Source organism: Pleurodeles waltl, chromosome 6, assembly GCF_031143425.1.
Source record: "Pleurodeles waltl isolate 20211129_DDA chromosome 6, aPleWal1.hap1.20221129, whole genome shotgun sequence".
NCBI lineage: Eukaryota > Metazoa > Chordata > Amphibia > Caudata > Salamandridae > Pleurodeles > Pleurodeles waltl.
In genome coordinates this window covers 603,210,406-603,236,030 of record NC_090445.1, presented here as the reverse complement: position 1 = coordinate 603,236,030, position 25,625 = coordinate 603,210,406, and the positions used below count along the sequence as shown (strand labels likewise).

The following is a 25,625-nucleotide window of genomic DNA, read 5'->3' as shown; positions in this document are numbered from 1 at the left end:
TGGGGGGAGCATACATGGAGGAGTCTGACATCGACGGGTCCACATAGCTCAGACCCCTTTAGAAGGAAGAAATATACCTCCCCCTTAAGCTATGAGCGCTACTCGCCAGGGTGCGTATCCGTTTAAGTGGTTTATCGTTTAGAGACAGCTTCTGAGGCAGCTCGCCCCCTCCCCATTTCCCTCTGGCAGTTGGTACGATCCACGCACAGATGTCCCGGGATCTGTTGGTCCCAAGTTGCTGCCGCTCAGGCAGTGCTGAGTCCGAGCATCTGCAGTGGGAGCTCTGCGGGACAGGCTCCCTTGTGGTGGAGGGGCAACTACCGGCGATCTCACCAGTAGAATAAGGTAAGAATTAAGAACAAAGCTGACATTCTGTGAGGGTGAGAAGAAACTGAGGTAAAAAGAAAATGAAAGAAAGGAGCAGTTGACAAACGAAAGAAGAGTAGGGAGAAAAAAGAAATGTAGCCAGAATGCCAAATGATACAGGTAGCAACAAAGAGAAAAGTACCAAACAAGTAGAAAAGTGACGAGCAAAAACGTATTAAAGTATGCAAGCGAGAAAGACAACTGATACGGGAAAAGGGGATATGAGAGAAGGTAACCGAACGGAATCGTGCATGAAATAAAAACAATGAGTCTGGATAAAAACAAGCTTTAAAACAGAGATGTCAACCACCCTTTGTAACCCGGATGGGTAGTTCGGTAAATTAATAGGCCTGCGGCGGATGAAGGGTGGGCAACGGGGGGTGATCGCAGGTACACGTTTCATTCTCTACTCTACACCTTCAGTTCCTTAGGTTTTCTTTTGCCATTTCTTGGTTATTATCTAAATTTATGTTGGAGCACTTAAATTGATGGACTGAATGAGGGGAATCTTGCACTGGCGCGGAAGATTATATCATTTATTTCTATTACATAAGTGTGGCAGGGTGGCCATTTGTTAAATTGATTTTTTGGATATACATTCGGGACGCTTCTAGGTACTCTGAGGATCGGGTCGCCTGGCCCTGGGTCAGGAGTAAGTTGGTTTTCAGTCATGTTTCAAGGGTCTTAATTGGAAAGGGGTGTCATTCCATAACTTGGGAGCCACCAGCGTTTGTTTCGAAGAGGAAATCATTTGTACTCGAAAATGTCTTTGCTTACCCGATTTACACGTGCGCCCACTTCAGAGGCTCTATGCCGGACCGGCTTCTTTCTATCGGGCGTTTGCCCGGTGGCCTGGAGCCGCAGCAGGCCAGTTTTGCCTGCAATGGCCCCGGGCTGTACTTTCCCCATCCCACGGAGTGTAATTGCAGCAGGCAGTGGAGGCATCAAGAATGGGGTGGGATAGGGAGCCAGTGATCAGAGAGGGTAGGGGGGGAGAGAGAGAGAGAGAAAGAGGGGGAAAACAAATACATAAATAAGAAAGGGGATGATGGGCTGGTTTGATCATTTTTGCCAGGGCTCATTTTGTTTCTCCAGTCCGGCCCTGCCTGTGTGTCATGCGGGTTTAGGCTTGCAGAATGCACACTGATATCAGCAGCAGGTTATTAACCCATTGATCTGTCTTAGCAGAGGAGCTGGGGCTATCTAACAAGCGAGATGGTGACTCTGAATGTCGTGCAGCATTGATAGAAGTTATCCCGGCAATTGCAGATAGCTTGCTTCCAAAACGTTCAACTGTCTGATTCCACATCTTCCTTGCGAAAAGACGAAAACCCGTCATTGCTGACTTCCAAGATGCCCCGCCCACTCCACCCAGGAAGCACGTTGAAGTCATTCACTTCACACTGCTGCGCTATACAGCTCGTGGTTTCATAGGGGGCTCTAAAATCATGCATTTTCTTCAGTTTTGCCTTCATTTGAAGAAATGCGTTTGTTCGCCAGAGTATCTTCAGAGGTAAGATAGAACGTTAGGTTTTGAGCTATATAACAGATTATACAACATGCGTACATCGATGTCTGAGGCCCACTAGCAATGCTTATTGTCATCCAAACCAATGGCGTTTTTTTTATGGACCTCAGAAGCATGAAAGACTGAGTGGTACTCCCTGAATCCAACCCTGTCACGGCAGGCTGTCCACAGACCTGCGCCGTAGGTGATTTACTCACTGAGTTGCCTTACTGGCGTTCTGCTCTGCCGACGACGCTCGTGTTCCTCACACCTTTCATTGACATGTTTCCAGGTTCTGTCTTTGCACCAGAGATTGACAGGTTAGTGAGACCTGGCACCTTTAGTTCCGACCACTGTTACGTTGATTAGCAGTTACCAGGGGGACTGTTTCTGTGGTGAGAGGGGGAGTTGAGGGGAAGGGGCGCTATTTGAGGTGTTACCCACCCCCAATTATTTGATTCTGGCGTGTGGAGTTGGGTCCAGGAGCCTCCAGTCGGACTAGAATTTTCTGTGTCTGTGGTCGGGTTTCCACTCGGATTATCATCCCTCAGTACAGACACAGGTCTCCATGAAACTTTACAGAGATTGTATAGTCTTCCCCTCCTCCTCCCTCTCACACAAAACAAGTCAAGAGTAAACAAAGTACTGGATGATTCTTATGTGGTGAAGAGAAGCCTTTTAAGTGTAAAACTATTTTCATCCACTTTGCTTTTTCAATGGCAGGGATGGTTGGGAAATGTCTTTTACCCCTGACCCCCACCCTTCCCTCTGAATCTAACTGAATAAGCTACGCCCCTGCCTGTCCGTTCCACACCACTGCCAGAATTATTCATTCCACCACGTAAACACTGCTCAGTCTCCCCAAATCTATCCCTCCATCCTATAAATGCTGTAGAGGCTAACTCTGGGCCAAACACATCTGCGTGGCCTCCTGTTGGAAATGGCCCTTCCTGCAGGGTTATCCCCTTTATGTCGAGCATGAGCATACGGCCTCTTGTATACTTTTAGTATACTTGCGTCCTTGGGCTTAAAGCCATTTCATTTGTTCATTTCCGTGTCATTTAAAAATCCTTGCTTGTTAGTGGTCAGTCGTGCTTCTTAGTCCCTCCTTTTTAGGGTCGAGCCTGCGTCGCATGCGCTTGCGCATGTGTTTCACTAAGCGAGACGTTTTAGTAATTAAAAAGGGCTCAGAGCCCTGTCCACGTCACGTCAGTGTCTGTCATTGGCTTGTGGGCTTGCCTGTTAGAATGTGCTTGATTTAATTAGTGGAAGGCATGCACGTCATGCCTTTTCCGGTGGATAGCCCTCCTCGAGCGCATCGACCAAGTACAGAAAACATGTGAGGCTCGCTGTTTTCTGTCCGGTTCGTGGACTACTTTTTCTCTATTTTCCCAGCGCGATCTCGCTTGGCAGAAGTCGAGCACTTTACATAATATCAGCCCTGTTACACTGTTAGTTTCACTTTTTCGGTTTACGTACATAAAGCAAGTTTACAACACTATCAGATCTAACACGAGCAAACGCGAGACCCGTTGCATTGCAAATGCTTGTTCTCTTTGGGAGCCGGGACTATCTACAGTATAATTACTCTTTGTTGTGTTTATCTGTTCTGTGGGGGACCTTTTTTTCCCTTGGTTTCCTGCTCCTGTGAGTCAAAGTGCTTACAGTGCTGAGCTCGTGGTTACTGCAGAGGCACCTTTTGCTTCGTCCATAACGCTTCAATCACACTCCCCCAAGCTGTAGTCTTGATCGTCCTGCCACCCTATCACCCTCCTCCCGCTGTCACTTGTTAAACTCCGGTGCCACTGTGACCGTTTGCCCAGTACCCCTTTGTTTTCTTTTGCCTCATCGCTTTGCAGTCATGGCGGTATGTGGTTTGTTTCTCTTCCTGGTTTTCAGGCATCTTGCTGTTTCTTTGTGATGTCTGTGGGTCCTTTTTTTTCAGTTTTATGTAGCGTAAGCTCGACACAAAGCTATTGAGCACTTTATTAATATTTTTCCAGTTTTATTTAGCGAAACTCGATATAAGAGTATTACAGCGCTTTACATGAGCATTGGGTACATTACACAAGAACACATTCATTTTTGGCAGCAAGGGGAGATTCAGTGATTTTCCATAATAACAGGATGTTGAGCCAGCGCTGAGACTCAAACCATGTTCCCCAGCTCCAGTCGGAAGCTCTTGCCCTAAACGCCACATATATATATTTTTTTTAATAGCGCTTGGTAATACAGGTTAGGTTCTGCCATTTCATAGCGCTGCAAAGCAGGCGCCATTCTTAACAAAATCACTTTAATTCATTTGCATCCACTTTACAGAGATAAATAGGTGGAAAGGCTATGTCAGGATTGTAATCTATGACATTCTCGTTCTGTCAAGACCTCTGCAGTGGTGCATTAACCAACTGACTAGAGCTTAGCACTAGGCGATAGCACATGCTCTTGACAACCTCTGGAGGGTCACCAACCAAGCACATAGGTTAGTTCTAGGCAAGAAGATGGCGAAAGGTGTTGTCTCAAAAATAGTGCAAAAGGAGTCGCGGAGACCCAAGCACTTCATGGCCTCAACTTGGTGGAAAAGAAACTGAATTGGGCATCTTCAAATAAAGTTCAGTTAGTAGAGACACCCATTTTCCTAATCCTGTAGCGCAAAGAAGCTAACACAAGGGTGCCACAGTGAGAGGAGCAGCGCATCATAGGGCACAAAAGTGGAGCAAACTCCATCACTTCCTCCTCTCAGAATTCACTGGTTTCTTGGCTTTGATGACAGTCGCCTCACAGCTACTGCGACCTTCCAGATGTCACTTCTGGAAGCACTGTCTAAAGAGCGTTCAAATAGCATTGCTTCCTGTTTGAAGAGGCCCCACCTCGAATGCCCCTCACAGTTGCGGCCAATGGCGCAAAGTGCTTCCCCATCACCCTCTGGACTCCTGTCTATAATGATCCACGCATTGTCTGTCACAGTCCAGTAATGTTTAACCTGCTCTTTTGTTTTCCAAACCCAGGCTTCATGTAACCACTCCACTAAGTTCCCATGCATCATTTGATTGAAACTCTATGCATTATTTTTGATTACCGTGGTTACCAAGTACATGGAAAATCAATGTCAAGGACATATCTTCCTGACCCTATAAGTGGCCCTTTTCTGACTCCTGCTTCTACTTGTGTTCCCCTCAGTGCCTCACCATGTGTCTACAGGAATATACGTGTATTTGTTTATATCGGTACACACCCCATGGACTAAATCTCAGAGATAATCCTGGACAGTAACAGTAAATACTCCATGAGCAGGAGATGTTTTAAAAAAGAGAACAGTTGTTTCAGAAACTGGGTGCACCAGGACCAGCCACTGCTTGTATTTATGTAACCCAAATGTGTTGTTGTGACTGACGTCTTTTTTTTGTATAAGACAGCAAAGAAAGCCTACAAATAGATGCTATGACGAGTCCAGATTTGTTGCTGATAAAACATTGATAGGTTATTATAATGTGGCTCGCAAAGGGCCATGGTTGAAAGACCCTAGACAATTGAAATAGTGTACATCAAAGGTTGTTCTTTTTACATAATTGCATCACACATTTTGTTCACATTACAAATATTTAAAATTTGAGGTCCCAGCATTTAAGTGAAGGTAGCCAAAATATGGGCTAAGGTAGCCCACAGGCCTAATGTTATCCTCAGCAAAGATCAGTGTGGCAGCAAGGATTACATGTTTGATTCCCAAAGGGGCTAGCTAGGCCATCACCCAGGGTGATACCACCTGAGCCTTTGAATGATATATCAGACCATCACTGCATGGAAGAGACCGGCTGTCACTGAACTAACACACTGAGCCCAGACCACTACTATTCCAGTTACTGAGACCCTTCAGAACCCAGCAGAAGGGACACCACAGCTTTAGAAGGCACCATACAGAAGACAAAAGTATGCAAACAAGCAGAAGAAGATACTATAAATGTTTTATCTTATGTCTGCCTCCTGGTCCTTTACTTGTTCTGGAGTCATGTCTTGTCATGGTTTTGTGTGAGATGCCATGTGGTTCCTCAGGAGTTTGTATGTCATCTGGAAGCAGGAGAAGCTACTCAGGGAAAGAGGTGATAAAAGCATGCTGATAGAGGAACAATGCCACATACATGACTGATCACCTACCTTCTGTACTTATTTACATGGTAATAAATGCTTCAACACGTGCATTTGCCTGCCTCATGTGCTGAGTATCTGTGTCTTCTCTTCAGATCACCTATTATCAGGACCACTAGAATTATGCAGCAAATGGTGGTCAAAAGTATGTGGCAGAGGTGCCTGAATTATGTGGCCTATAAGTGACCACATGACCTCCGCAAAGGGTCTGCCTCTTTGCAGAGTATGCCAGAGTCACTGAACTGCATCATTCCAGTGGCCCTTCCCCTTAGCAACGTGCACCAAGAGTCTACACTGCAAGCTTAATGTGGGCTGCATAAATGATCACTATCATTTTATTATTATTGTTGTTGTATTAGTTATGTGATGGGGTTATGAAGAGGAATGCATCTTTACGACTGGACTACGTATACATGATGCAGTCTAGATTTCCAACACAGGACTTAATATTTTCTCTAAAGTAATACATGATTCCTATTTATGACTTGTGAGGCACTGAAAATGTGTGGCTGGCACAACATCTATTTATGCTTCACAGACTTGATCACAACTGCTCTCAGCATCACCAACACACTGATCTGTTTCAGAGCAGCGGTTCACAGCATCTTCAATACACACAAATATTCATGTGACCCGTGACCAGTGTCATTTGGACATCTTCTTTGACTTTAAGAGAGGTCAGAGCTGAGTCTCTGCCTGAGGGGGACTTGACTGTCTTAGCTTATTCTCATTGTGTATTCTACGATTAAAGACCAGAAGTACACTAATGCTGTATGCTTTATATTTGTTGCATTTGGGGATGCACAAGTTTCCATTTGGTGGGTTTATGGTTTAACCAAGCCCTGTGGTGTAAGGAAGGTGCCCTATGGAGTCACCTAGTGGTTAGGTGAAATTATTGTAAATTTACCTTAAAAACCTATAGGTGACTGAACCATTGGCACAGCTCTATTTTGCCAGAGGAGCTGAAATTGCACCACTCTACAGCCCAGATATTCCAACAGAACATTAAATGGCCGGGCCAAATTAATTCTCACATGGTTTGTCCCAGCCTGTAATAGCACAGACAAGCTAAAAATGATGGAGCGGAATATGTCTCACCATGTATCAGAATATTGTATTCAATATTACAGTTCACACAGAGCTGCTTACCAGCTGGAAAAGGTCTGTGTGATTTCTCATTTACAGCTGTGCCACACAACCAAACTGTGTCAGAAGCGGAAAGGGGACCAAGCGTCAGACTTTGGTATCCAGTACCACAACAGTGATGTGGACAGTGACCACCTTTGGCTGCATCAATGTCCACAACCTGGTCTGCAAGTATATTTTGAATGCAAACCTTTTCCCAGCACCTAATTGCGCACCATGAGATTTACTTGTCAAATGATTTCCCAGGAAGCAGGAAGTTGGGCCTTTGTGCCCCATAGCACTCATTGTCTGAGTCGCAGTCATTTACATGTATAGGTTCAACTTATTTGTGTAAATGGCTTGATTTACAAAAGTGGAATATGAATTGAAGCTTATAACTCAATTTAAACACTCATAACACCTGTATTATGTAACATTAGGTTGGAGTAAATCTGCTCTCAAGGGTGTCGAGTGTGCATTCACGGTGGGGATGCCTTAGAGGGTTTTTGTATATTGCCAAATGTATGCATTGGTACATACTCACAAACATTATCAGCCTGGAAAAGTTTAGAGTCTTACTGTTGTTACAGGCAGGAGTAAATAATTTTTCTGTAACAGATTGAGGGGAAACATCCCTAAAATTTGGGGAGTTGTAGGAGATGTAACTTCTCCACCGGGAAAAACATTTCCACACTGGTTAAATGGAGGAAAAAGTTAAAAAAGGTAAATGTCTTAGTAATAAAAAAAATTCTCAAATGAAATTGTTTTCCATGAGCAGTTATGTATGTGTAGATTTTTACTATTGTGAGTACTTCTGAAAAGTTGTGACTATTGCAAGCTCCCAGGATTACTTCTAGAATTCATAGAGACTTCAAAAATCAGAATCGAAAATCTCCCCCTTAATGTAGGTGTAAACTTAAGATTGTAGGTTTTCTTAGTGAATGTGGCCCCTTATGTCTGAAAAAAACACACACACAAGCATAGAACATAACTGGGAGAGACATGACTCCAGGACGGCTGTCAGCCCAGTGCCCCCTCCTTCCTGTGAATATTGGTGTTGATGTATAGGTTTGGCATCATTTGCTAGTTGCATGTCTTTGCGTTCTGAAACAGTCATCTGCGGCTCCAGCTGCAAAGCCATGGCTGCATCATAGCACCTTTAGGCTGTGTAACTTATCACTTCATGAATCGTATGGGTCTAAAGTACTTTCTTTTCGAATATTTTGAACACTGGATTTTTCTACATGCTGGAAATGCTTGCTTCAGGCCTGTGTCATCATTCTCCTTGCTCAGAGAGGAGTGACGTCTATGACCTCACGAGCTGACAGAGTGTGTGGCCTATTTATAGAACACAAGGTGACACCGAAAGCAGTGCACTGCACAGCAGCTTTTTTACCTCATTTTTATGTTGTGGTTCTTATGTGCTATATACATATTATTATTGGTATACGTTGAGGATATTAGAACATTTTATTGCATGTCATTATAGAACACACATGTCCATTGAAAGACTGGGAAGGCAGGATCTATGCCAGGCTTGCAGGGTAACCATTGTGTATGTAAGTTCCATATAAATTATTTTTACGTAATTAATCTTATGTGGGTATCAAGAAACTCTGACATGGTTCTGAAAAACGTTCTAAGAAAAACGTACATTTAAATCCTTTTCATAGCCTCAAAAAAAAACAAATGCCAATGAACCAACCCTATAGGAGCCTCGCTGGGCACCACTGGTCTAGGCGATAAAACACTCTATTGCCCAAACCTAGGCTTCCCGCTCTTCTCTGAGTGGTCCAGATGGCAAAGCCAAGACTTAAAATTTTGAGTAGCCACGCCAACAAAGATAATTCTTACTTCAAAACCATCAGCCAGTGCACAAATGTATGCACCGAAAGGGCACCGTCAGGACCCAGGAGATTCAAGTACAAGTATCTGTTCTACACAGTCCAGTTCTGAGCCAAGGACTGTCATAAGACTATTAACCTAAGGCAGTGCTTTAAATTAATACAGAGTATCAGCCCTTCTGTTTTCAGTTAAAACACTGACCCAAGGTCACAGATGTTGCACCTCTGAAACTTATCCTGTTGGCTCATCTACCAATGAAGCTCTGTTTCACCAGTCTGCACACATTTGAAGCCTGCTGTTAAGTTAAGCTGCCTCTTCTGTTGTTCTCTTTGTATAAAGTCAATGTTTTTAAAAGTTAGGCTATTTGCCAATGTAGAGGAACAATTCCTTTAAAAGTTGAACACACAGAAATATATGGCTGCCCCCTTTTCTTTGCTTCTAACTCTTTTGACACCCTCATTCTCTGGGTTGAATGCCATGAAGGTGCCTCTTTGTGGCTTGTTTGACGCTATAAATGTTTTGGTAAACACACTAGAAAGGGCTGCATATTTAGGGTATCACAGCCAGCCTGTACAAATGAGGCAAAAACACTCCCAAGATGGCGGACTTGTTGTCTCCTCGCTCCTGTAGCGACAGGCCTGGGAGGGTTGCTGTGGCACCTGGCATACATCCACTACACTTTAAACCAAAACACATAGGTAAAAGACATTGTCGTTTACAGTGCCAATAGCTCTAACTCTCACAAATGCAAGACCTATTGCATTGCAAATACTTGTTGCCTTTACCTCCAGTTGTGTTGCTGTATCTTTTTGGCCTTAGGACTCTAAGCACTTCACCACTACTTAAGTGCATCTGTTTATCCCCTAAAACATGGTAACACTAGTAGATTGGCATACCATAGATCCAGGGCATGTAAATTAAATGCTACTAGTGGGTCTGCAGCACTGATTGTGCCACCCACTTAAGTAGCCCTGTAAACATGTCTCCAGCCTTCCACTGCAGGGCCTGTGTGTGCAGTCTAGCTGCCACCGCGACTTGGCACTTAAAACGCCTTGCCAAGCCCAGAACCCCCCTTTTCTTACATATGCCACCCCTAAGGTAGGCACTAAGTAGTCCATAGGGCAGGGTGCCGTGTAAGCAAAAGGCAGGAAGTTCTCATGTCTTGGTAATGAAGAACTCCCCAAAGTTGTTTTTCATTACTGTGAGGCCTTTCCCTCACGTAGGCCATTACTGGGAATTCCTGATAATACCTTTAAGCTGTAATGCTGGATCTGGGAGGATTAGCTACATCATGTTTAGAACCATTGGAATGGTAATAATAAATCCTCTTCATTGGTGGTGTTAGACCTGTCAGCTTTTGGTGTGGTTTCCCCTGTCTTTTTGCTTTTGATCTCCTGTTTTTGATCCTGTGCTGAATTTAGTTTTTGCTGGCTTTAGGACTCTGGGCACTCTACTACTGCTGACCAGTGCTAGAGTGCAAGTGCTCTCTGTCTAAATTTTATTGGTAATTGTTTTATCCATGATTGGTATATTTGATTTGCTAGTAAGTCCCTAGTATAGTACACCAATGCTTGTAAATCAAATGCTACTAGTGGTCCTGCAGCACTGATAGCGTCATCCATATGACCAGCCCTGTAAACATGTCTCAGACTTGTGACTGCAGTGAATGTGTGTGGAGTTTTAAACTGCTATTTCGACCTGGCAAGTGCAAGGTTTGGGCCTGGCAAGTGGGTGCACTTGCCAGGCCCGAACCTTCCCTTTTACTACTTGTAAGTCACCCCTACAGTAGGCCCAAGGCAACCCAATGAGCAGGGTGCCATGTATTTAAAAGGTGTGACATGTACTGGTGTGTTTTACATGTCCTGATAGTGACATACTGCTACATTTGTTTTGCGATATTGCAAGGCCTATCTCTCCCATAGGATTACATGGGAATTGCCTTGAAATATCTTATAAGTGTCATTTCCCATTGGGAGCAGGTAGAGATTTGGAATTTGAGGTCTCTGAACTGACAATTTTTAAATACATCTTTTGGTGAAATTGTTTTTTGAACTGTGAGTTTGAAAATGACACTTTTAGAAAGTGGGCATTTTCTTGCTTAACCATTCTGTGCCTCTGCCTGTCTCCTGAATACACGTCTGGGTCAGGATGACAGTTGGGATGTTTGTGCATTCACTCTAGATAGTCACACAAAGGGAACTGAGGTGTGCCCTGCATATCCTTCTGGCCCATCACCATGCTGAGGGGTCTTCCTGAGCTAGAGTGGTGGGAGGAGCTGACAATTGCACCTGAATAGTGCTGCATCTGTCCTCACACAAAGCAGTCCCCAACCCCCTGGAGTGTGTGTGACATTTCACAGGTGTAAGTCGCAAAGGTTGACAAAGCCGCTTGGGTTGAGTTTGAAAGTAGCGAGCAGCAAAGGAAAGCAGAGTTGCTCCCCATGGTTCACAGGTGCAAGAAGCAAAGGTTGACGAAGCTACTTAAGTTGAGATTAAAAGTAGCGAGCAGCATGGTTTGATGAAGCCACACTGGATGAGTTTGAAAGTAGTGAGCTGAAAAGTTTGACAAGGCCGCTTCGGTTGCCGGCAAGCAGTGAACAGTGAAAGAAAGCAGGGCTGCTCCATACGGTTCAAAGGTGCCAGGGGCAAAGATTGACAAACCCGCTCCAGTTGAGGTTGAAGGTGGCTAGCGGTAAGGTTTGACAAAGCTGTTCACGTTGAGTTTGAAAGTAGTGAACGGCAAAGGAAAGAAGACGCTGTTCGGAGTCACTCTGGATTTGGATTACGAGCCTTGGGCACCAGAGTTCACCTCCCAGGTCCCAGGAACTGGCTTTGGCACCACTTGGCAAGTCAGGACTCTCAGTAAGAGAGACCAGGTACTGGCAGATGAAGTCTTTGATGGTCGTGAGACTTCTTAACAAGAGGCAAGCTCAGTTCAAGCTCTTGGAGAACCTTGGAAAGCAGGATGTAGAAAGCTAAGTCCTGTCCTTTCACTTCCAGGACAGAAGCAGCAAGCAACAGGAAAGCACAACAAAGCAACAGGCAAAGAGGCAGTCCCTCTTCTTACCTTTGCCGCTCACTACTTTCCGTCAACCCAAGCTGATCTGCCCAGCCTATCGTGAACACCGCTCCGAGACAGAAGCACAACCAGGAGAGAACCGGAGTCCATCATGACATCGCACAACCGTGCCGAGGAGTCTCCTGCACCACCCCTGTGATCTTTATATTTGCTCATCAACCTTGCTGTTTGTGAGTCTGCAAAACCAATAATTTGCTATTCGTGAATTGGATCTGTATTGTGCTAAACTTAAAAGTAACCATATAAACAAGCTTTATTTTTCTACATTTGTGTAAAGTCTTTTTCTGTGGTGTACCTCTTGGGGTTATTGTTTGTGTGTTGCACGAGTACTTTACAGATTGCCTTCTACGTTAGGCCTGCCTGCTCTGCACCAAGCTACCAGATGGGGAGCACAGGCTAATTTATGTCATGTTATTGACTTGCCCCAACTAGGATTGTGGTCCCTCCTTTGACTGAGTGCATACCTCTACTAACCAGAGACCCAATTTCTAATACCTCCACTCACAATTTCTTATTCAGGAGGACTCTGTTTGTATGTAACTTCCTCCTCACAACTGTTTTATGTCACATTGTGTTGCTAGTAGTCGAAGGTATTTCAAGTGAGACGATAAACCCCAAATACAATAAGTGTATTGCACAAGTGACATAATGAGGTAATCCCAAGTGGATCAAAACAAGCTTCTTTATTTCACTGTTGAAGTACCTTAGGGGCACAGCCCAGTAGTGTTTCGCAAGGAAAGTCCTCACATCACCAACTGTGTCAACATTATCCAACATTGTACTCTAGTCAGGAGGAACGAACCAATGGGAGGGTGAGTGGAAATAGGGAAAAGCAGAAAAGAGACAGTGGGAAAAATGGGAAAGGATACATCAACAAACGTGGTAGATATATAATTATGGCTTCCTGGTTAGCATGTAACACATACCGAATGGAGTGTACTGATAAATAAACATTACTGTTCGTGAAAGGGTGGGGCATCATCAGCCACCTAGAAATCCGCCTCTTATGAATCACACCCTCTCAACAAAGTGAACAAACTTAATAAATCGCACATTTTACTCGCCACATCTCTGCATGTGTATTTAGTACAGTCTGGCGCTTGTTGTGTACTGTATGGAAAGATGTCCGAGTCTGCAAAGAATGGGTCAGGTTTTAAGTGCGGCTTCCTGTTTTATAGGAATGACTTGAAACAGCCAATGGTTGTGGCCGACTCTCTGGCGAATAATCATGTCTATTCCACGGTTTTGAATGCAGCGCTCTCTGTGTTTATTCGGGTTCTGCTTCTTTGCTCAGTATCCCCCTCTGTAGTTCGCATCCCTGTTTCCTCTCCTTACGTCTTTCTCCTGCCTGTCTCTCTCTTTCTTTGTTTTATTCCCATTGCTTCTGGGGTTTTCTTGCCTGTATACTGGCTCTGCTCCTTCCATTGGGCTAGCACTTTTGGGTCTCTTCCTGTTATTCTTCTCTTTTACATATTCTAGTGCTTATATTCGTGTTTCTCCTGTCTGTTAATTGACGTTTTTCTTATTCCCTACTCTGCTGACTCATTATTTTCTTGGTTAGATTATTTGATGAAAGCTACATATGAGATAATACACATTTCAAACAAGTGGAAGAACCACCGAATTTCGCATGACCAGTCTCCATACTGAGGCCCCCGGGGGCGCCAGGAGACTGCACAACCGAACTCTCTGCTGTGCACAAAATGCACAGCACTACACAGCAAAGCAAGGCCGTCTTACCCAGTTTGGCCTATATCAGGGGGAACAGGTGTCCAGTCTGTGATTTCCGGTACACGCGGTTTTGCTTTTCCCATTTTAAGTGTGTCGTTCACGCATCGGCATGCAGACACTGTTGTGAAATGTGTGGTGTAGCTATGAGAACTTTAAAAAGGCGAGTTTTCATAACGTGTTCCTGGGAATCTAGCAGTGGTGACTAATGGATTATTTTTAGCTTCTGTATCAAGGGGCCCATTGTTTTAATTTCCTCGTGCGTCTTTTTATTTTTACTGCTTCGTTTGTAGCCGTACTAAAGTTGCAATATATTGTCTTGTATTCTTAACAGTTTCTTGGTTTGGAATTGTAAGCATTTTTGGCCTTGTTAGCCGAATGCTAAATAAGGGGTTACCTGCCTGCATACTGATGACTGAAATGCCACGACTAGGCGGAAAGTTATACAGAATTTAAGGCCAGGAAACAGCTCCGAGCAACGCTTACTCGTGGGCGCCATGTAGGGGTCGCAGCTGCGACCCCCAGCTTGCCCCTTGCGGCCCCCTGGCTCTGCCTTTGCGACTCCTGGCCTCAGGTGGCAAAATCAGTGCCAGGAGCACAGGGGCAGCTCGTCCTTCAGGAGGTTGCTTTGGGCTCCACTTCCTTGTTTTCAATCAGTTTTTACTACATTAATGGTGAATAAAAAAATATGATTCCCTGTCAGTGCAATTCAATAATGGGGTACAGTCAGCTGGAATATGGCCTTCATTAGTACCTGAGGTATGTAAAAAAAACACATGAAACTATATGCTGTGTGCATGCTTGCGGATGAGCGGGTACTTATAGAAAAGAGAGGGCGTGTTTGAGTGAATGCTTGTGTAGGTGTAGGCATGTGTGTGATTGAAAGTAAAGATGAAATGGCGTGTGACGTCACTTCCGATACCCCTGGCATTTTGGTGAGTTGACGTCCAAGCTCGCACTTCCAGGCATTGGCTGGCCTAAGGATTGCCTCGCACCCCTACCGGCACACAAGCCGGATCTCTGCACTGTGCCAAGAGTTATTCAATTGATTATATGGCCTCTCAGTATCTGGATGTATAGCCTTATATGCTAATGTCAAAGGAACATTTAAATCAAAGTGGACCCACTCTTTCCCTTTATGTTTGGGATTTTCACAATTAAGATAAACTTGAGGTGTGCAGCTACACCCCAGCTCTACAGAATATGCCTCTAGTTGCCGTGTTGGTTCACAAAATAGCAGTGTCTCCGTATGTAAACTGCAGTTGGCCGGATTAACTCCAGGCCCAGCCTCCCTATACTTACCGTATTTACTGCTACTGGCTGAAGAACAAGGGCTGGCCTGAGGTAACTCTCTGAGCTCGTGGGCATGGGGCCATTTAACTCTCATGTTTATTAGGAAAGCCATTTCTAGCGTTAGTTCACAATAACTTCGGTTGCTCCATACCTGACGTGAATAGCTCATCCAGTCTTCGGTTCACCCTTCACATTTTGAAATCTTTGACAAAAGAAAAGTCGTAGGTGAGCTACTTCGGTCTTGCGTGGGGCTCTGGAGGAATACGCAACGGTGACAGGAAGCCCTATGCATTTGTGCCACTGGCCCTGTGTCACGTATGACAGGCAATCCTGACACTTCTGCAAGTATTACTTTGCCGTGATTTTTGCGACAAACGTGTAGTGGTGAATATCAGAACCACATGTCCCACAATGCCTGTTGGTTTGAAAGCCTGGCTGGCTGGTGGTGTTACAGGTGGCACCAGCCACTTTTCAGCTTTGCATAATTTACAGTTTGAAAACGTACCCTAGGTTTGACACCAGGATGTCAGCAGGAGACTTGAATGGAAGTGTGTGTAGGTGGGGGTTCTGGTGAGGAGGGGTGTTAGTATTCCTCGCGGTGAATGCTTGCGGGGGGAGGGGGGGAAGGGGGAAGGAAGGAAGGAAGTCAGCCAGAACTCTACTAGTTTTAAGCTCTGGTGATTTCTTCCACTACACTGAGTCCCTTCAGTGGCAGGCTACATGGCCCGCAGCTCTTTTGTTTTTGGGACAAGGTTTTTTGCCTTTGTCGGGGGAGGGGACACGGCTGCTGCCCTGTCGCCCCCACCCCTCTGAGAGCTCTTTAAGCTCGAGAGCACACAGGTCAATCTTTGTAACCCGCGGGGGGAGGTGTCGAAGGAGTTCTGCTGACAGGAGAAGAAAGTTAAATCCACATTTGTGCCTCAGCTGAATCAGCCACCAAGCCCCCGCCAGACGCCTCCCTGTCGTGGACTCTCACCGGGCTGGTGTTGATTAGGGGCGGGGGGCCGGAGATCCAGAGTTAATTAGAGAAATACTTGAGGCGCACGTCCCGGGGTGCACCGCGGGTGTCCTAGAATGTCCAAGGAGCACAGGCTCCTGGGAACTGACCCTCCTCCCCAAAAAAAGCAAAGCCACGCGATGGCAGCTTTACTTGTAGCGCTTGGATAGAGGCGGAGGTAGGCAGGGCCGGACTAGCCACCCCGCCACTCTGGCGTTTCCCCAGTAGGATGCACGCAGGTCGGCTGCTTTCTAGTCGTGGCCTGCTGTAGCGTGGGGCTGTTTTGAACATTTTTATTTTAGCCCGTCCTGATTCAGTTTTCCTGTTTGGCTTTGGAAGAATAAAGTCTGAACGGGTCTGATTCTACAGCTGGACTGTCCTGGTGGGAATGAGCTAATGTTATACTGCTGGCCACCAGCGGAGGCGTAGCTTTGGGGGTGGGGTGGGGGGCTGGGGTGCAGGTGCCTTCAGTCGGGTATGGTGGGTGAAGTGTCGTCGGATTTCACCAGGACATTTACACACACACACACACTCTCTCACTCTCTCTCTCTGTCTTTGGTAAGACTTCAAAAATGTTGCTTATTTCACAAAATATGCTTTCTCGCACTTAGTACACCTACCAATCCGCATTCCTCACCCTTACCAATGCCTCTTAAGAGGGTTGTGCCAGCGTAATTGTCGGGAAATCTGAAGCTCAACCCTCCCCTAATACTGACCAGGCTACGCCCCTGGCCACCAGAAACCATCAGCATGGCTCTCAATGTTTCCCTGTCAGGACAAGCACCTTTAACCATTCTGTCCTTTTAACCTAGAGTGCTTTTCTTTTGGGGCTTATCTATCTGAAATAAAGAAGTACCTATAAATGTGAATGGATTCAACCCATATACGTTCCTATGGCTTGTTACTTAAAAGCCAGAGTTCACAAGGTGGCCCATGCCTAGTTTTATTTCTTGTTTTTTCTGTTTGCATTTTGGGGCTTGTAGTCATGTCTTGTTTGTGTAATAGGCACACAAAATAACAAGTATCAAATGCAAAGCACTCTCTGCTCCATGTCCTTCCAGACTGCACACTGGAACCCCTGCATGGCACCTTACACGCTGCAGCACGTCAAATATGATTACGTCACCATATCCTGCAGGAATTTAACTGGCTCCCCTAGCCGGCCAAGTAACATCTTCGAAACCAGCTGCATCGTTTACAAAGCCATCATGACCAACACCCTCACATTTCTGGCTGACAAGCTTGTCCTCTCTTTTGGACCTTGACGCACCATCAGCCAAGACACTAATCAAACTGGAGCTAAATAAGTGTAAAAACAAGGCAACAGGCCTTTCAATCTGTGTACCCAGGATCTGGAACAGCATCCTTGCATCTATCGGGACTGTCCCCAACCCTGCTCCAGCTTATGAAGAATAGATGACCCGCTTCTTTAAGGAATGCCACAACATGTTTCAGTTACAATCCAGAAATCAGTTACCTCTCAAATCACTTGTTGGCTGGATCTTTGCTTTTGACCACATACAGTGCTCTTCTTGCTGCACAAATACAATTTATGTAAAACCAGGACTGGACCAGCTATTCATGCATCACTGAACTGCCTCCAAGCACTGGCCACTACCACGTATGAGGTCATGGTATCCCCATGGAGTAGTATTGGTTCATAAGTAATTTCAGCTGCAGAAATCTTTTTCTTCCCATCGGTTCTGAAGCAAGTTCCATTTTCTTTTTTCAAGTACGAGTTTGTGCGACCCATTAATATTGTTTAAATTGTCTGAGATTATTCAGTATTTTATTCTTGTTCACTAAAGTCATCAGATGGTTTGGCCATTATCCACATTCATATTATTATCTCTTTTTGAAGCCCTTTCTGCGTTGCAGCAGCTGGCAGCTGAATGGAGATTTTCTCACTAGTGATACCTTGTTTTGGTCTTAAGATCTTGAGTTTTGGGTGCAGTTAGCCTGAATGACATTGTCGGAAGATGCAAGTTAATGATTGTGGTTTGCAATCTATAAAAGAGTTGTTGTGGATTTCCCACTCCCCAGGGGGTGGCACTGTTATCTGCTGTGAGGTAGGACCCCCCATATTTAACCACAAAAGCGACAAACTGTAGCATCTCACAAACTTCGAAGGGTGGTGGGTTTAGAGCAAAGACCTGGATATACTGTATGTCCACGTTCACTTGGCTGCAACGTTTCTGAGAGCTGCTGTGCAGAAACAACGTCTGTTGACTCCGCGAGGAGACCAATGCAATATTCTACAATGAGCTCCTCACTCAGCAAATGTTGACAACCCAAAGTGTATGTCAAGGTAGGGGAGATGGGACCTCCTGCCACCTCTCAATTGGAATGGACGCACTTTTAGGACTTCCCTCCACATAATCCTATTGCAATATGCTAATCCCAGCCACAACTGACTTTTCAGGCAACGTAGGACCATCTCCTCCTCCACTCAACCATTGTACTATCACTTCACCTCTGCTCACTTCCCCCATTTCAAATAGACCTTAATGTGCTCCTGTAATCTCAGCTCCTTACATGTATCAGATGAGGGCCTGCAGCAATCACTGTAGCCACCCCTCGGTCATTTAATTCTGTGTACCGCTGCTGTGGTGGGTGGCAGCCTAACAGACTTGTGTCCTTCCTCCAGAGAGGCCTCAATCTGTACTGAAAGAGCTTCAGTGAAAGGTGCAGTAACTAGGACTGTGGGCCTACTGTCCTGATCTCCTTTGAGGGGCAGGGCAGCCAGGCCTGGTGCATTGGTTTTTGGTCTGCTCTATATAATGGGATCCACAAACAATGATTTTCACAGTCTCTGAGGTCGGATTGCAAACATCTCTTCAAAGCAGCAGAAGAAGGAACAAGCTTCTTTCAGAAACGTAGTGAAAGGAGCATGGGGGATAGATTCTGTGTTCATCATGCAGCATAAAAACTCCTTAATGCCTTTCTACCCTTCCCGTTATTTCCCAAGATGTTGACAGTATTGCAGAGGGCAAGTAACTAAACATGGCATTTCCATTTTGGCCAAGAAGGTAATGGATCCTTATTCTAAAGCATTATCAATCCAAACACCTTTTTTTTTTTTTTTTTTGCAGTTTTATATAGCACTCCTCGACCCGGAGGTGTTGGAGCACTTAACATGAGCATCAGTCAGTACATTACAGAAGGACACCTTCATCTTTATTAGAAAGCATGGGGAATTAAATATAATATGTCAAACATATCCTTTGATGTTTTTAGAACAGCAGCATTACCAGGGAAAGCATCTATATTGGCCTGGTGTAATCTGGTTATAATAGACTGGCATGCAGACTCACGACAGAGGAAGGTAGCATTGAGGATTACCTAGGGGGGAACCTCATTTGTTTGGGCCAGAGCTGGAGAATAAAGTTCATAAATTATTACAAGAAAATAAACATTTATCCAAAATGAAGCAAGAGCAGCTTAACAGCTATAAATTGTTTATAAATACTTCTACAACCAACAAGCAAATACATACGAATGAAAGGGTTATAGTGGCGATCAACAGCAAAAACAGTAGCCAAGTTTGCCTAATAAACAACAAAAATGTCCTGACTATGGCATCGTTGGCCAGCTGTTTACAGTTTAGAATTTTTTCAGTCCTGGGAGGAATCCACTTCAGGTGCCTGTCTATTCCAGATCATCACATTGAAATGCAGGCTAGAGCTATTGACTCTTTCTCCAGACTCTGGAGTTTGGCCAACACCAGCGCCTCACAAAAAAAGAAAGAGGAGAGCATTTGGCCTAGAGCAGGGTTCTGCAAAGTCAGTCCTAGAGAGCCGGGTCCATGCCAGATTTTTAGCATATCCACATTTAGAAAAAAGATGTTTCAGAAATCTCAATTTTTCTAAATGTGGATATGCTAAAAATCTGGCATGCACCTTGCTCTCCAGGACCGACTTTGCAGAACCCTGGCCTAGAGTTTACAGTCAGTGATTGCAGAAGTACCAGAATAGGACAGAAGGAAGGATTTCTACTCAATTGTGTCCAGAGTCACAAAGATCTAAGGTGGATTCAGAATGGTGCTCAACCCCAAGACTCTGAATCAATGGGTGAGGTCAGTCCCCGTCACATTGGAGACATTCATAAAATAATTCATATCATTTCAAAGAAAGATTATATGCATATGATAACCCTGGATCTTCCAGATGCATACCTTCATGTACCAGTGACAATCGAGCAGGAGCAATACCTGAGGCTTTATATTCAGATAACCCATTGCTAGTTAAAGCTTCTTCCATTTCGGCTAAAGTCTGCCCCTCAAGTGTTTACAGAGGTGGTGCCCGCATCTTCAAAGATGGAAGCTCTATCCCTACCTCCTGGCTTCTCCATACATCGTCAGCGGCACAAGTCCTGGAAAGAATGAAGGCTGTCTGTGATTGCAGGAAAAATTATAATTTTCCGAGATGTCAGCTGGCACCATAGGAAGACTTGACCTTTACTGGAGCAAGAGTCCAAACAGATATCAACAGATCAACAAGTTTTGTTTTTCCTCCACTAAGAGCAAAATCTTTATGCAAATCCTTTATAAAAATCTTGAAGAATCAATCAAACTCAGTGAGAGAGTGGCTGACAGCCTAAAGTCATATGGCAGCGGCAATTTCCATGGTGCCCTAAGCAAGCCTGCTTCTATGCTCATGTGGTCTTATCCTCAGGCCCATTGGGATCCACTACTGCAAAATTTCAACATGCAAATCCCTGTTTTTCAGTAGATAATACAGGATCCGCTTTGGTGGTTGGATCCAGAGTCGCTGTCCAAGGGAGTGCAGATACAGGTGGACCTACTTTTAGTACTTACTACTGACACAAGCTCCTTTAAGTGGGTAGCAACATTCGGGTACAGTCATTCCATGCAAGATGGTCAGTTCTGGAGACTCATCAGTCATCCAACTGGAGGGAGCTTATACTTATATAGAAGGCACTGCTACCTTTTCAGGATTGGATCACGGGTCAAAATCTAGTAGTCAGATCAGACATGGTTTCAGTAGCATCCATGAAAAACCAAGGGGGAATGAAATCTTTGATTCTGATGACTTGCCACTCTTTAGGGTCGAGCGCAAAAGCGCTCTAGCCTGCTGCAATCTTGCTGTGGGCTTTTAACCACGCCTACTGCACCCCATCAGTTTTGTTGGTGGATTGGCTTGTCTTTTAAATATCGCTTGATTTTATTTGTGAAAGGCATGCATATGTCATGCCTTTTCTGTTCTTAAGCCCTCATCGAGCGCACCGTCCAGCTACTGAAAACATACAAGGCTCCATGTTTTCAGCATGGTTTCTGGACTACTTTTTATTTTTATTTCCTAAGCAGCATGATCTCGTTGCACATTTGCCAATACGTTTGACTGCGAGCGAACTTCTGTTTCATTTTGTGTGCTCCTTCACGCACATGGTGTGACACTTTAAATCGGGTTGCTTATGTAAAACTGTATTACTTTTCATTTTCATTTTATGTGGCAGTAAAAGTCCGGTAAGGACTTTACAAAGCTAATGACCCTAAGTCGAGCAAATGCGAGACCCGTTGCATTGCAAATGCTTGTTTAAGGGTGCCAGTTTCAACAACAGCAGTTGATACAAGGGGAAAGACAGAATCCGCGCAGATTTCTTCAGTCATATATTCTCATCATGAAAAGAAATTACATTATCCAGAGGTACATTTGTGAAGATATGCAAACAATTCAGGAGACCATTCCTGGATCTCTTTGCCTCTCCTCTCAGTGTTCAAGTTCCCAGATTCTGCTCCAGGAATGTGGTGAAAGGATCATGGGTGGTAGATGCTCTGTTCGGCATGCAGCCTAAAAGCATCTTTATGCCTTTAAACCCTTCTCAATATTCCCCAAGATGTTGGCAATGTTGCAGAGAGAAGACAAGGAACTAAGGACCACATGTACTAAAGCATTTTCCCATAGACACAGAGGCCCTCATTCTGACCTTGGCGGGCGGCGGAGGCCGCCCGCCAAAGTCCCGCCGTCAGGTTACCGTTCCGCGGTCGAAAGACCGCGGCGGTAATTCTGACTTTCCCGCTGGGCTGGCGGGCGGTCGCCTTCAGACCGCCAGCCAGCCCAGCGGGAAAGAGGCTTCCACGATGAAGCCGGCTCGGAATCGAGCCGGCGGAGTGGAAGCTGTGCGACGGGTGCAGTTGCACCCGTCGCGTATTTCACTGTCTGCGCAGCAGACAGTGAAATACATGTAGGGGCCCTCTTACGGGGGCCCCTGCAATGCCCATGCCAGTGGCATGGGCACTGCAGGGGCCCCCCGACCCCCCCTACCGCCATCCGGATCTCGGCGGTCCGACCGCCGGGATCTGGATGGCGGTAGGGGGGGTCGGAATCCCCGCGGCGGTGCAGCAAGCTGCGCCGCCGCGGAGGATTCAATGGGGCGGCGGTACACTGGCGGGACCCCGCCAGTGGTGCCGGTCCGACCGCGGCTTTACCGCCGCGGTCGGAATCCCCATTGGAGCACCGCCGGCCTGTCGGCGGTGCTCCCGCGGTCCTCCGCCCTGGCGGTCAAAGACCGCCAGGGTCAGAATGACCACCAGAGTGGGTAAAACCCTTTGATACATCTGGCCCTAAACATGGTATTTCCATTTTGGCCATGAAGGCAATGTTTCCTCATTCTGAAGGCATTAGCAACCCAACCACATTTTTTTGCAGTTTTATGTAGCACAAACTTGACCCAGAGGTGTTGGAGCTCTTAACATGAGCACCAGTTACATAACACCTTCATTCTTTTATTTTTTATTTTTTATTTTTTTAGGCACAGGGAGATGCAGTAATTTGCCCAGAATCACAGCATTTTGAGCCAAAGCCGAGACTCGAATCTGGATCCCCAGATCCAAAGTTGGCAACTCTGACTGTTACGTCACATCCTCTCCCTTCTTCGATTCTTCCTCTGTCCCCATGTCTTCTGGCATCTGCAGAGACGTAGCTACCACAAAGACTGTGCTTCTCGGTTTGGAAGTTGAGAGGAGGGGATTGCAAAGGAGAAAGTTCTGAGATACGTAGCTATTGCCATACAGGAGTCTGGTCATTCATCAGTGTTAAAGTTGCATGCATGACATTGAAGGAATTTCCGAAAGTGGTGCACGAAGCATTCATTATTCCCACTAGAATGTGATTTAGTTGCAGTCCTTCAATTCGTTGGAGATAAGTTTGAATGTAAACTTTAAGAGCTCAGTGGGCAGCCATCAAAGTGTTAAGAAGTCCCTGGGAGAAGTTAAAGGATGAAGAAGATTTTGTATCTAAATTACTGAAAAGTGTTTCCTTATCATGTTCTGTGCTCAGGTCAGACCTTCACTTACATTATGGGATCTGCCTCTAGTTTTAAGAGCATTGATGTGATTGATAGGATATCCTTTTGGGACACTGATTTATTGGTAGAACGTTCTTTTGGACCTCTTTCATTAGAGAACATCCTTCTCACCATGAAGGTCGTGTATGGCAAGATAGCCACCTCTGTCCCCTTATTTAAAAACCTGCAATGTCACTGACAAGAATCCAAATCCAGTTATTTGGGCTAGGGGTCATAAGACCCCCACCTGTATTTATTTACACATATATACAAAAACACAATGTCATCACTTTTATGCACACTAACCCCCAATTTTACATTTTTTTTTTTTTTACAGAATTCAGCCCTAGCCTTAACAGAGGCACTAGTACATGGGGGTTACCTAACAATAACTATTGTTGTAAATTATAAACGATTGTATAAATGTTCCTGTGCATCCTTCAAAAACATAACTTTTACGAGTGAGATCATGATTGGTTCCGAGACCCTTCCTCTTAAAAACCCTTTTCCATAAAAGGACATGGACGGGTACATCCTTATAGGAGGACCCCACCCACTGACCTCCCTTACCGGGAGTTCCTGTGCAAGGGGCCCATCTCCCCTTTAGGATACCTACCTCTGGTACCCCTACACCCGTCTTCCTCCCCCTAAGTGCCTGTGCTAGCTTGTGCCAACCGTGCCTGCGCGAGTGGTTGCCCGGTAAGGACCGCGTGTAAGCAACCGCCCTCAAGCCCCCGCGCCACTTCAATCACCTTTCAACTTGCTGCCAGCACCCCTTGAAGGGTCCAGTGACTCCTCTATTATTTTGGTATAAAAGGATGCCTTACATGGACCTGAAATGTCCCTACCGATCGTGACCTCACCTGCCAGCCAACATAATTATGACTTACCAATATGACCTGCAAGAGAAAAGGGGTGTTAGGCAGGACACTAGCCATCACCATGACTTTAGATAAAATTCCAGTCGAATCCTACGAAGTAAATTGAGTAAGCGCTCTAACTTGTGCGGCTCCCGGGGGCTCCTCTGCTGCGAGGAGAGCTCTGGCTGCAAAGTCACTGCAGGGAGCGTGCCGTTGATGAAAAGCAGTAGGAAGAGCTGTGAGGTGGACTCTGGGCATCAATGCGTCCTCCAAGATGGCAAGAGGGAAAGAACCCACTCGCCACCTCATGGCTCCTATAAAGGGTAGGGTCAGATCCCATTGCTGGGGATGGTTCAGGAAGCGCTTTTAGTGCTGGCCAACTAATTGTGCCCTAGCTGTCCCCAGTTGGCTGTGGTGGCTAGCATGGGGATCCCGGTTCAGGCCCCGGCACCCTGCCATAAGCCCAGCTCCCCCGAATTGGGGGGAGCCTCTGCAATTCTTAATGGTTATCACTTCGGCAAGGAGTTTCTGTGTATATGTGGTTGATGTTTGTATAATGTGTCAAGCCTTCCTGTTCCAGGCGTGAGTAGGGCACCCAGTCCAGGTTTTCTTTGTGCAATATGATAATGGTTCTCTTGTGTATCTCATTATAAATTCTCAACCACAGGTGCCGGAATGCAATGAGCTACATGTATATAGAACGAGAAAACTTAGCCAGCTGATGACTATATTCAGGAAGAGTGACAAATGAGTTATGGCCTGATTACTTTCCGGTAACCTTTATGAAGGACTGTGAATAAAGGACAAACTCCAATTTCAGCCTCCCTTATACGGTCCTGTGACATGAGGTCATAAGACAGATGTGCCAGTAAAATATGTTTTTTATTGACTTTATATGCAAGGGGTTGTATTTTTTAAAATTTGTAGTAAGCATCAGAAAGTCCCAGAATGCAATGCAAACCTGGACTGTATATGATGCTCGGACATGGACCAGGGAAACTTGAGTGCTCTGCATTTTGACAAAAGGGGTCTTTCTGTGCCAAATGGGTCAGTGAAGTATAGTCTAGTCTTTCCGCCAGACTCAGCTGATCTAATCGTCGCCTGTTGTCTCATACCTATTGTTTCAATGATTGATTGCTTGCTTGATTGATTAGTGGTTACGTGTTCTCTTCTTCCTCTTCACATGGATGCTGGATTCTCTTCACATGGCTGAATGCTCTTGCCAATGACGCCTTCTCGAGTGTGTTTAATGCTTCCTATTGGCAGCAATAGACACTGTCGGGTGTCTGAGACAAGGTGATCTGGTCCTGGGCAGGATTACGAAGGACCCAGAAAACAGCAAATACCGCTTGTTAAGTGATTTGCTGCCTTCTCGGCATGT

The 25,625-nt window shown here is 45.4% G+C and overlaps 1 protein-coding gene across 1 annotated transcript in view; it reads left to right on the top strand.

The window, feature by feature from the left end:
• The first annotated feature begins 230 nt into the window (after nucleotides 1–230).
• Nucleotides 231–25,625, top strand: part of INAVA (innate immunity activator) — an 88,370-nt gene continuing 62,975 nt past the window's right edge. The window contains exon 1 of the mRNA XM_069238871.1: nucleotides 231–345. The gene's annotated coding sequence lies outside the window, so the exon portion shown is untranslated. The remainder of the gene's footprint in view (nucleotides 346–25,625) is intronic.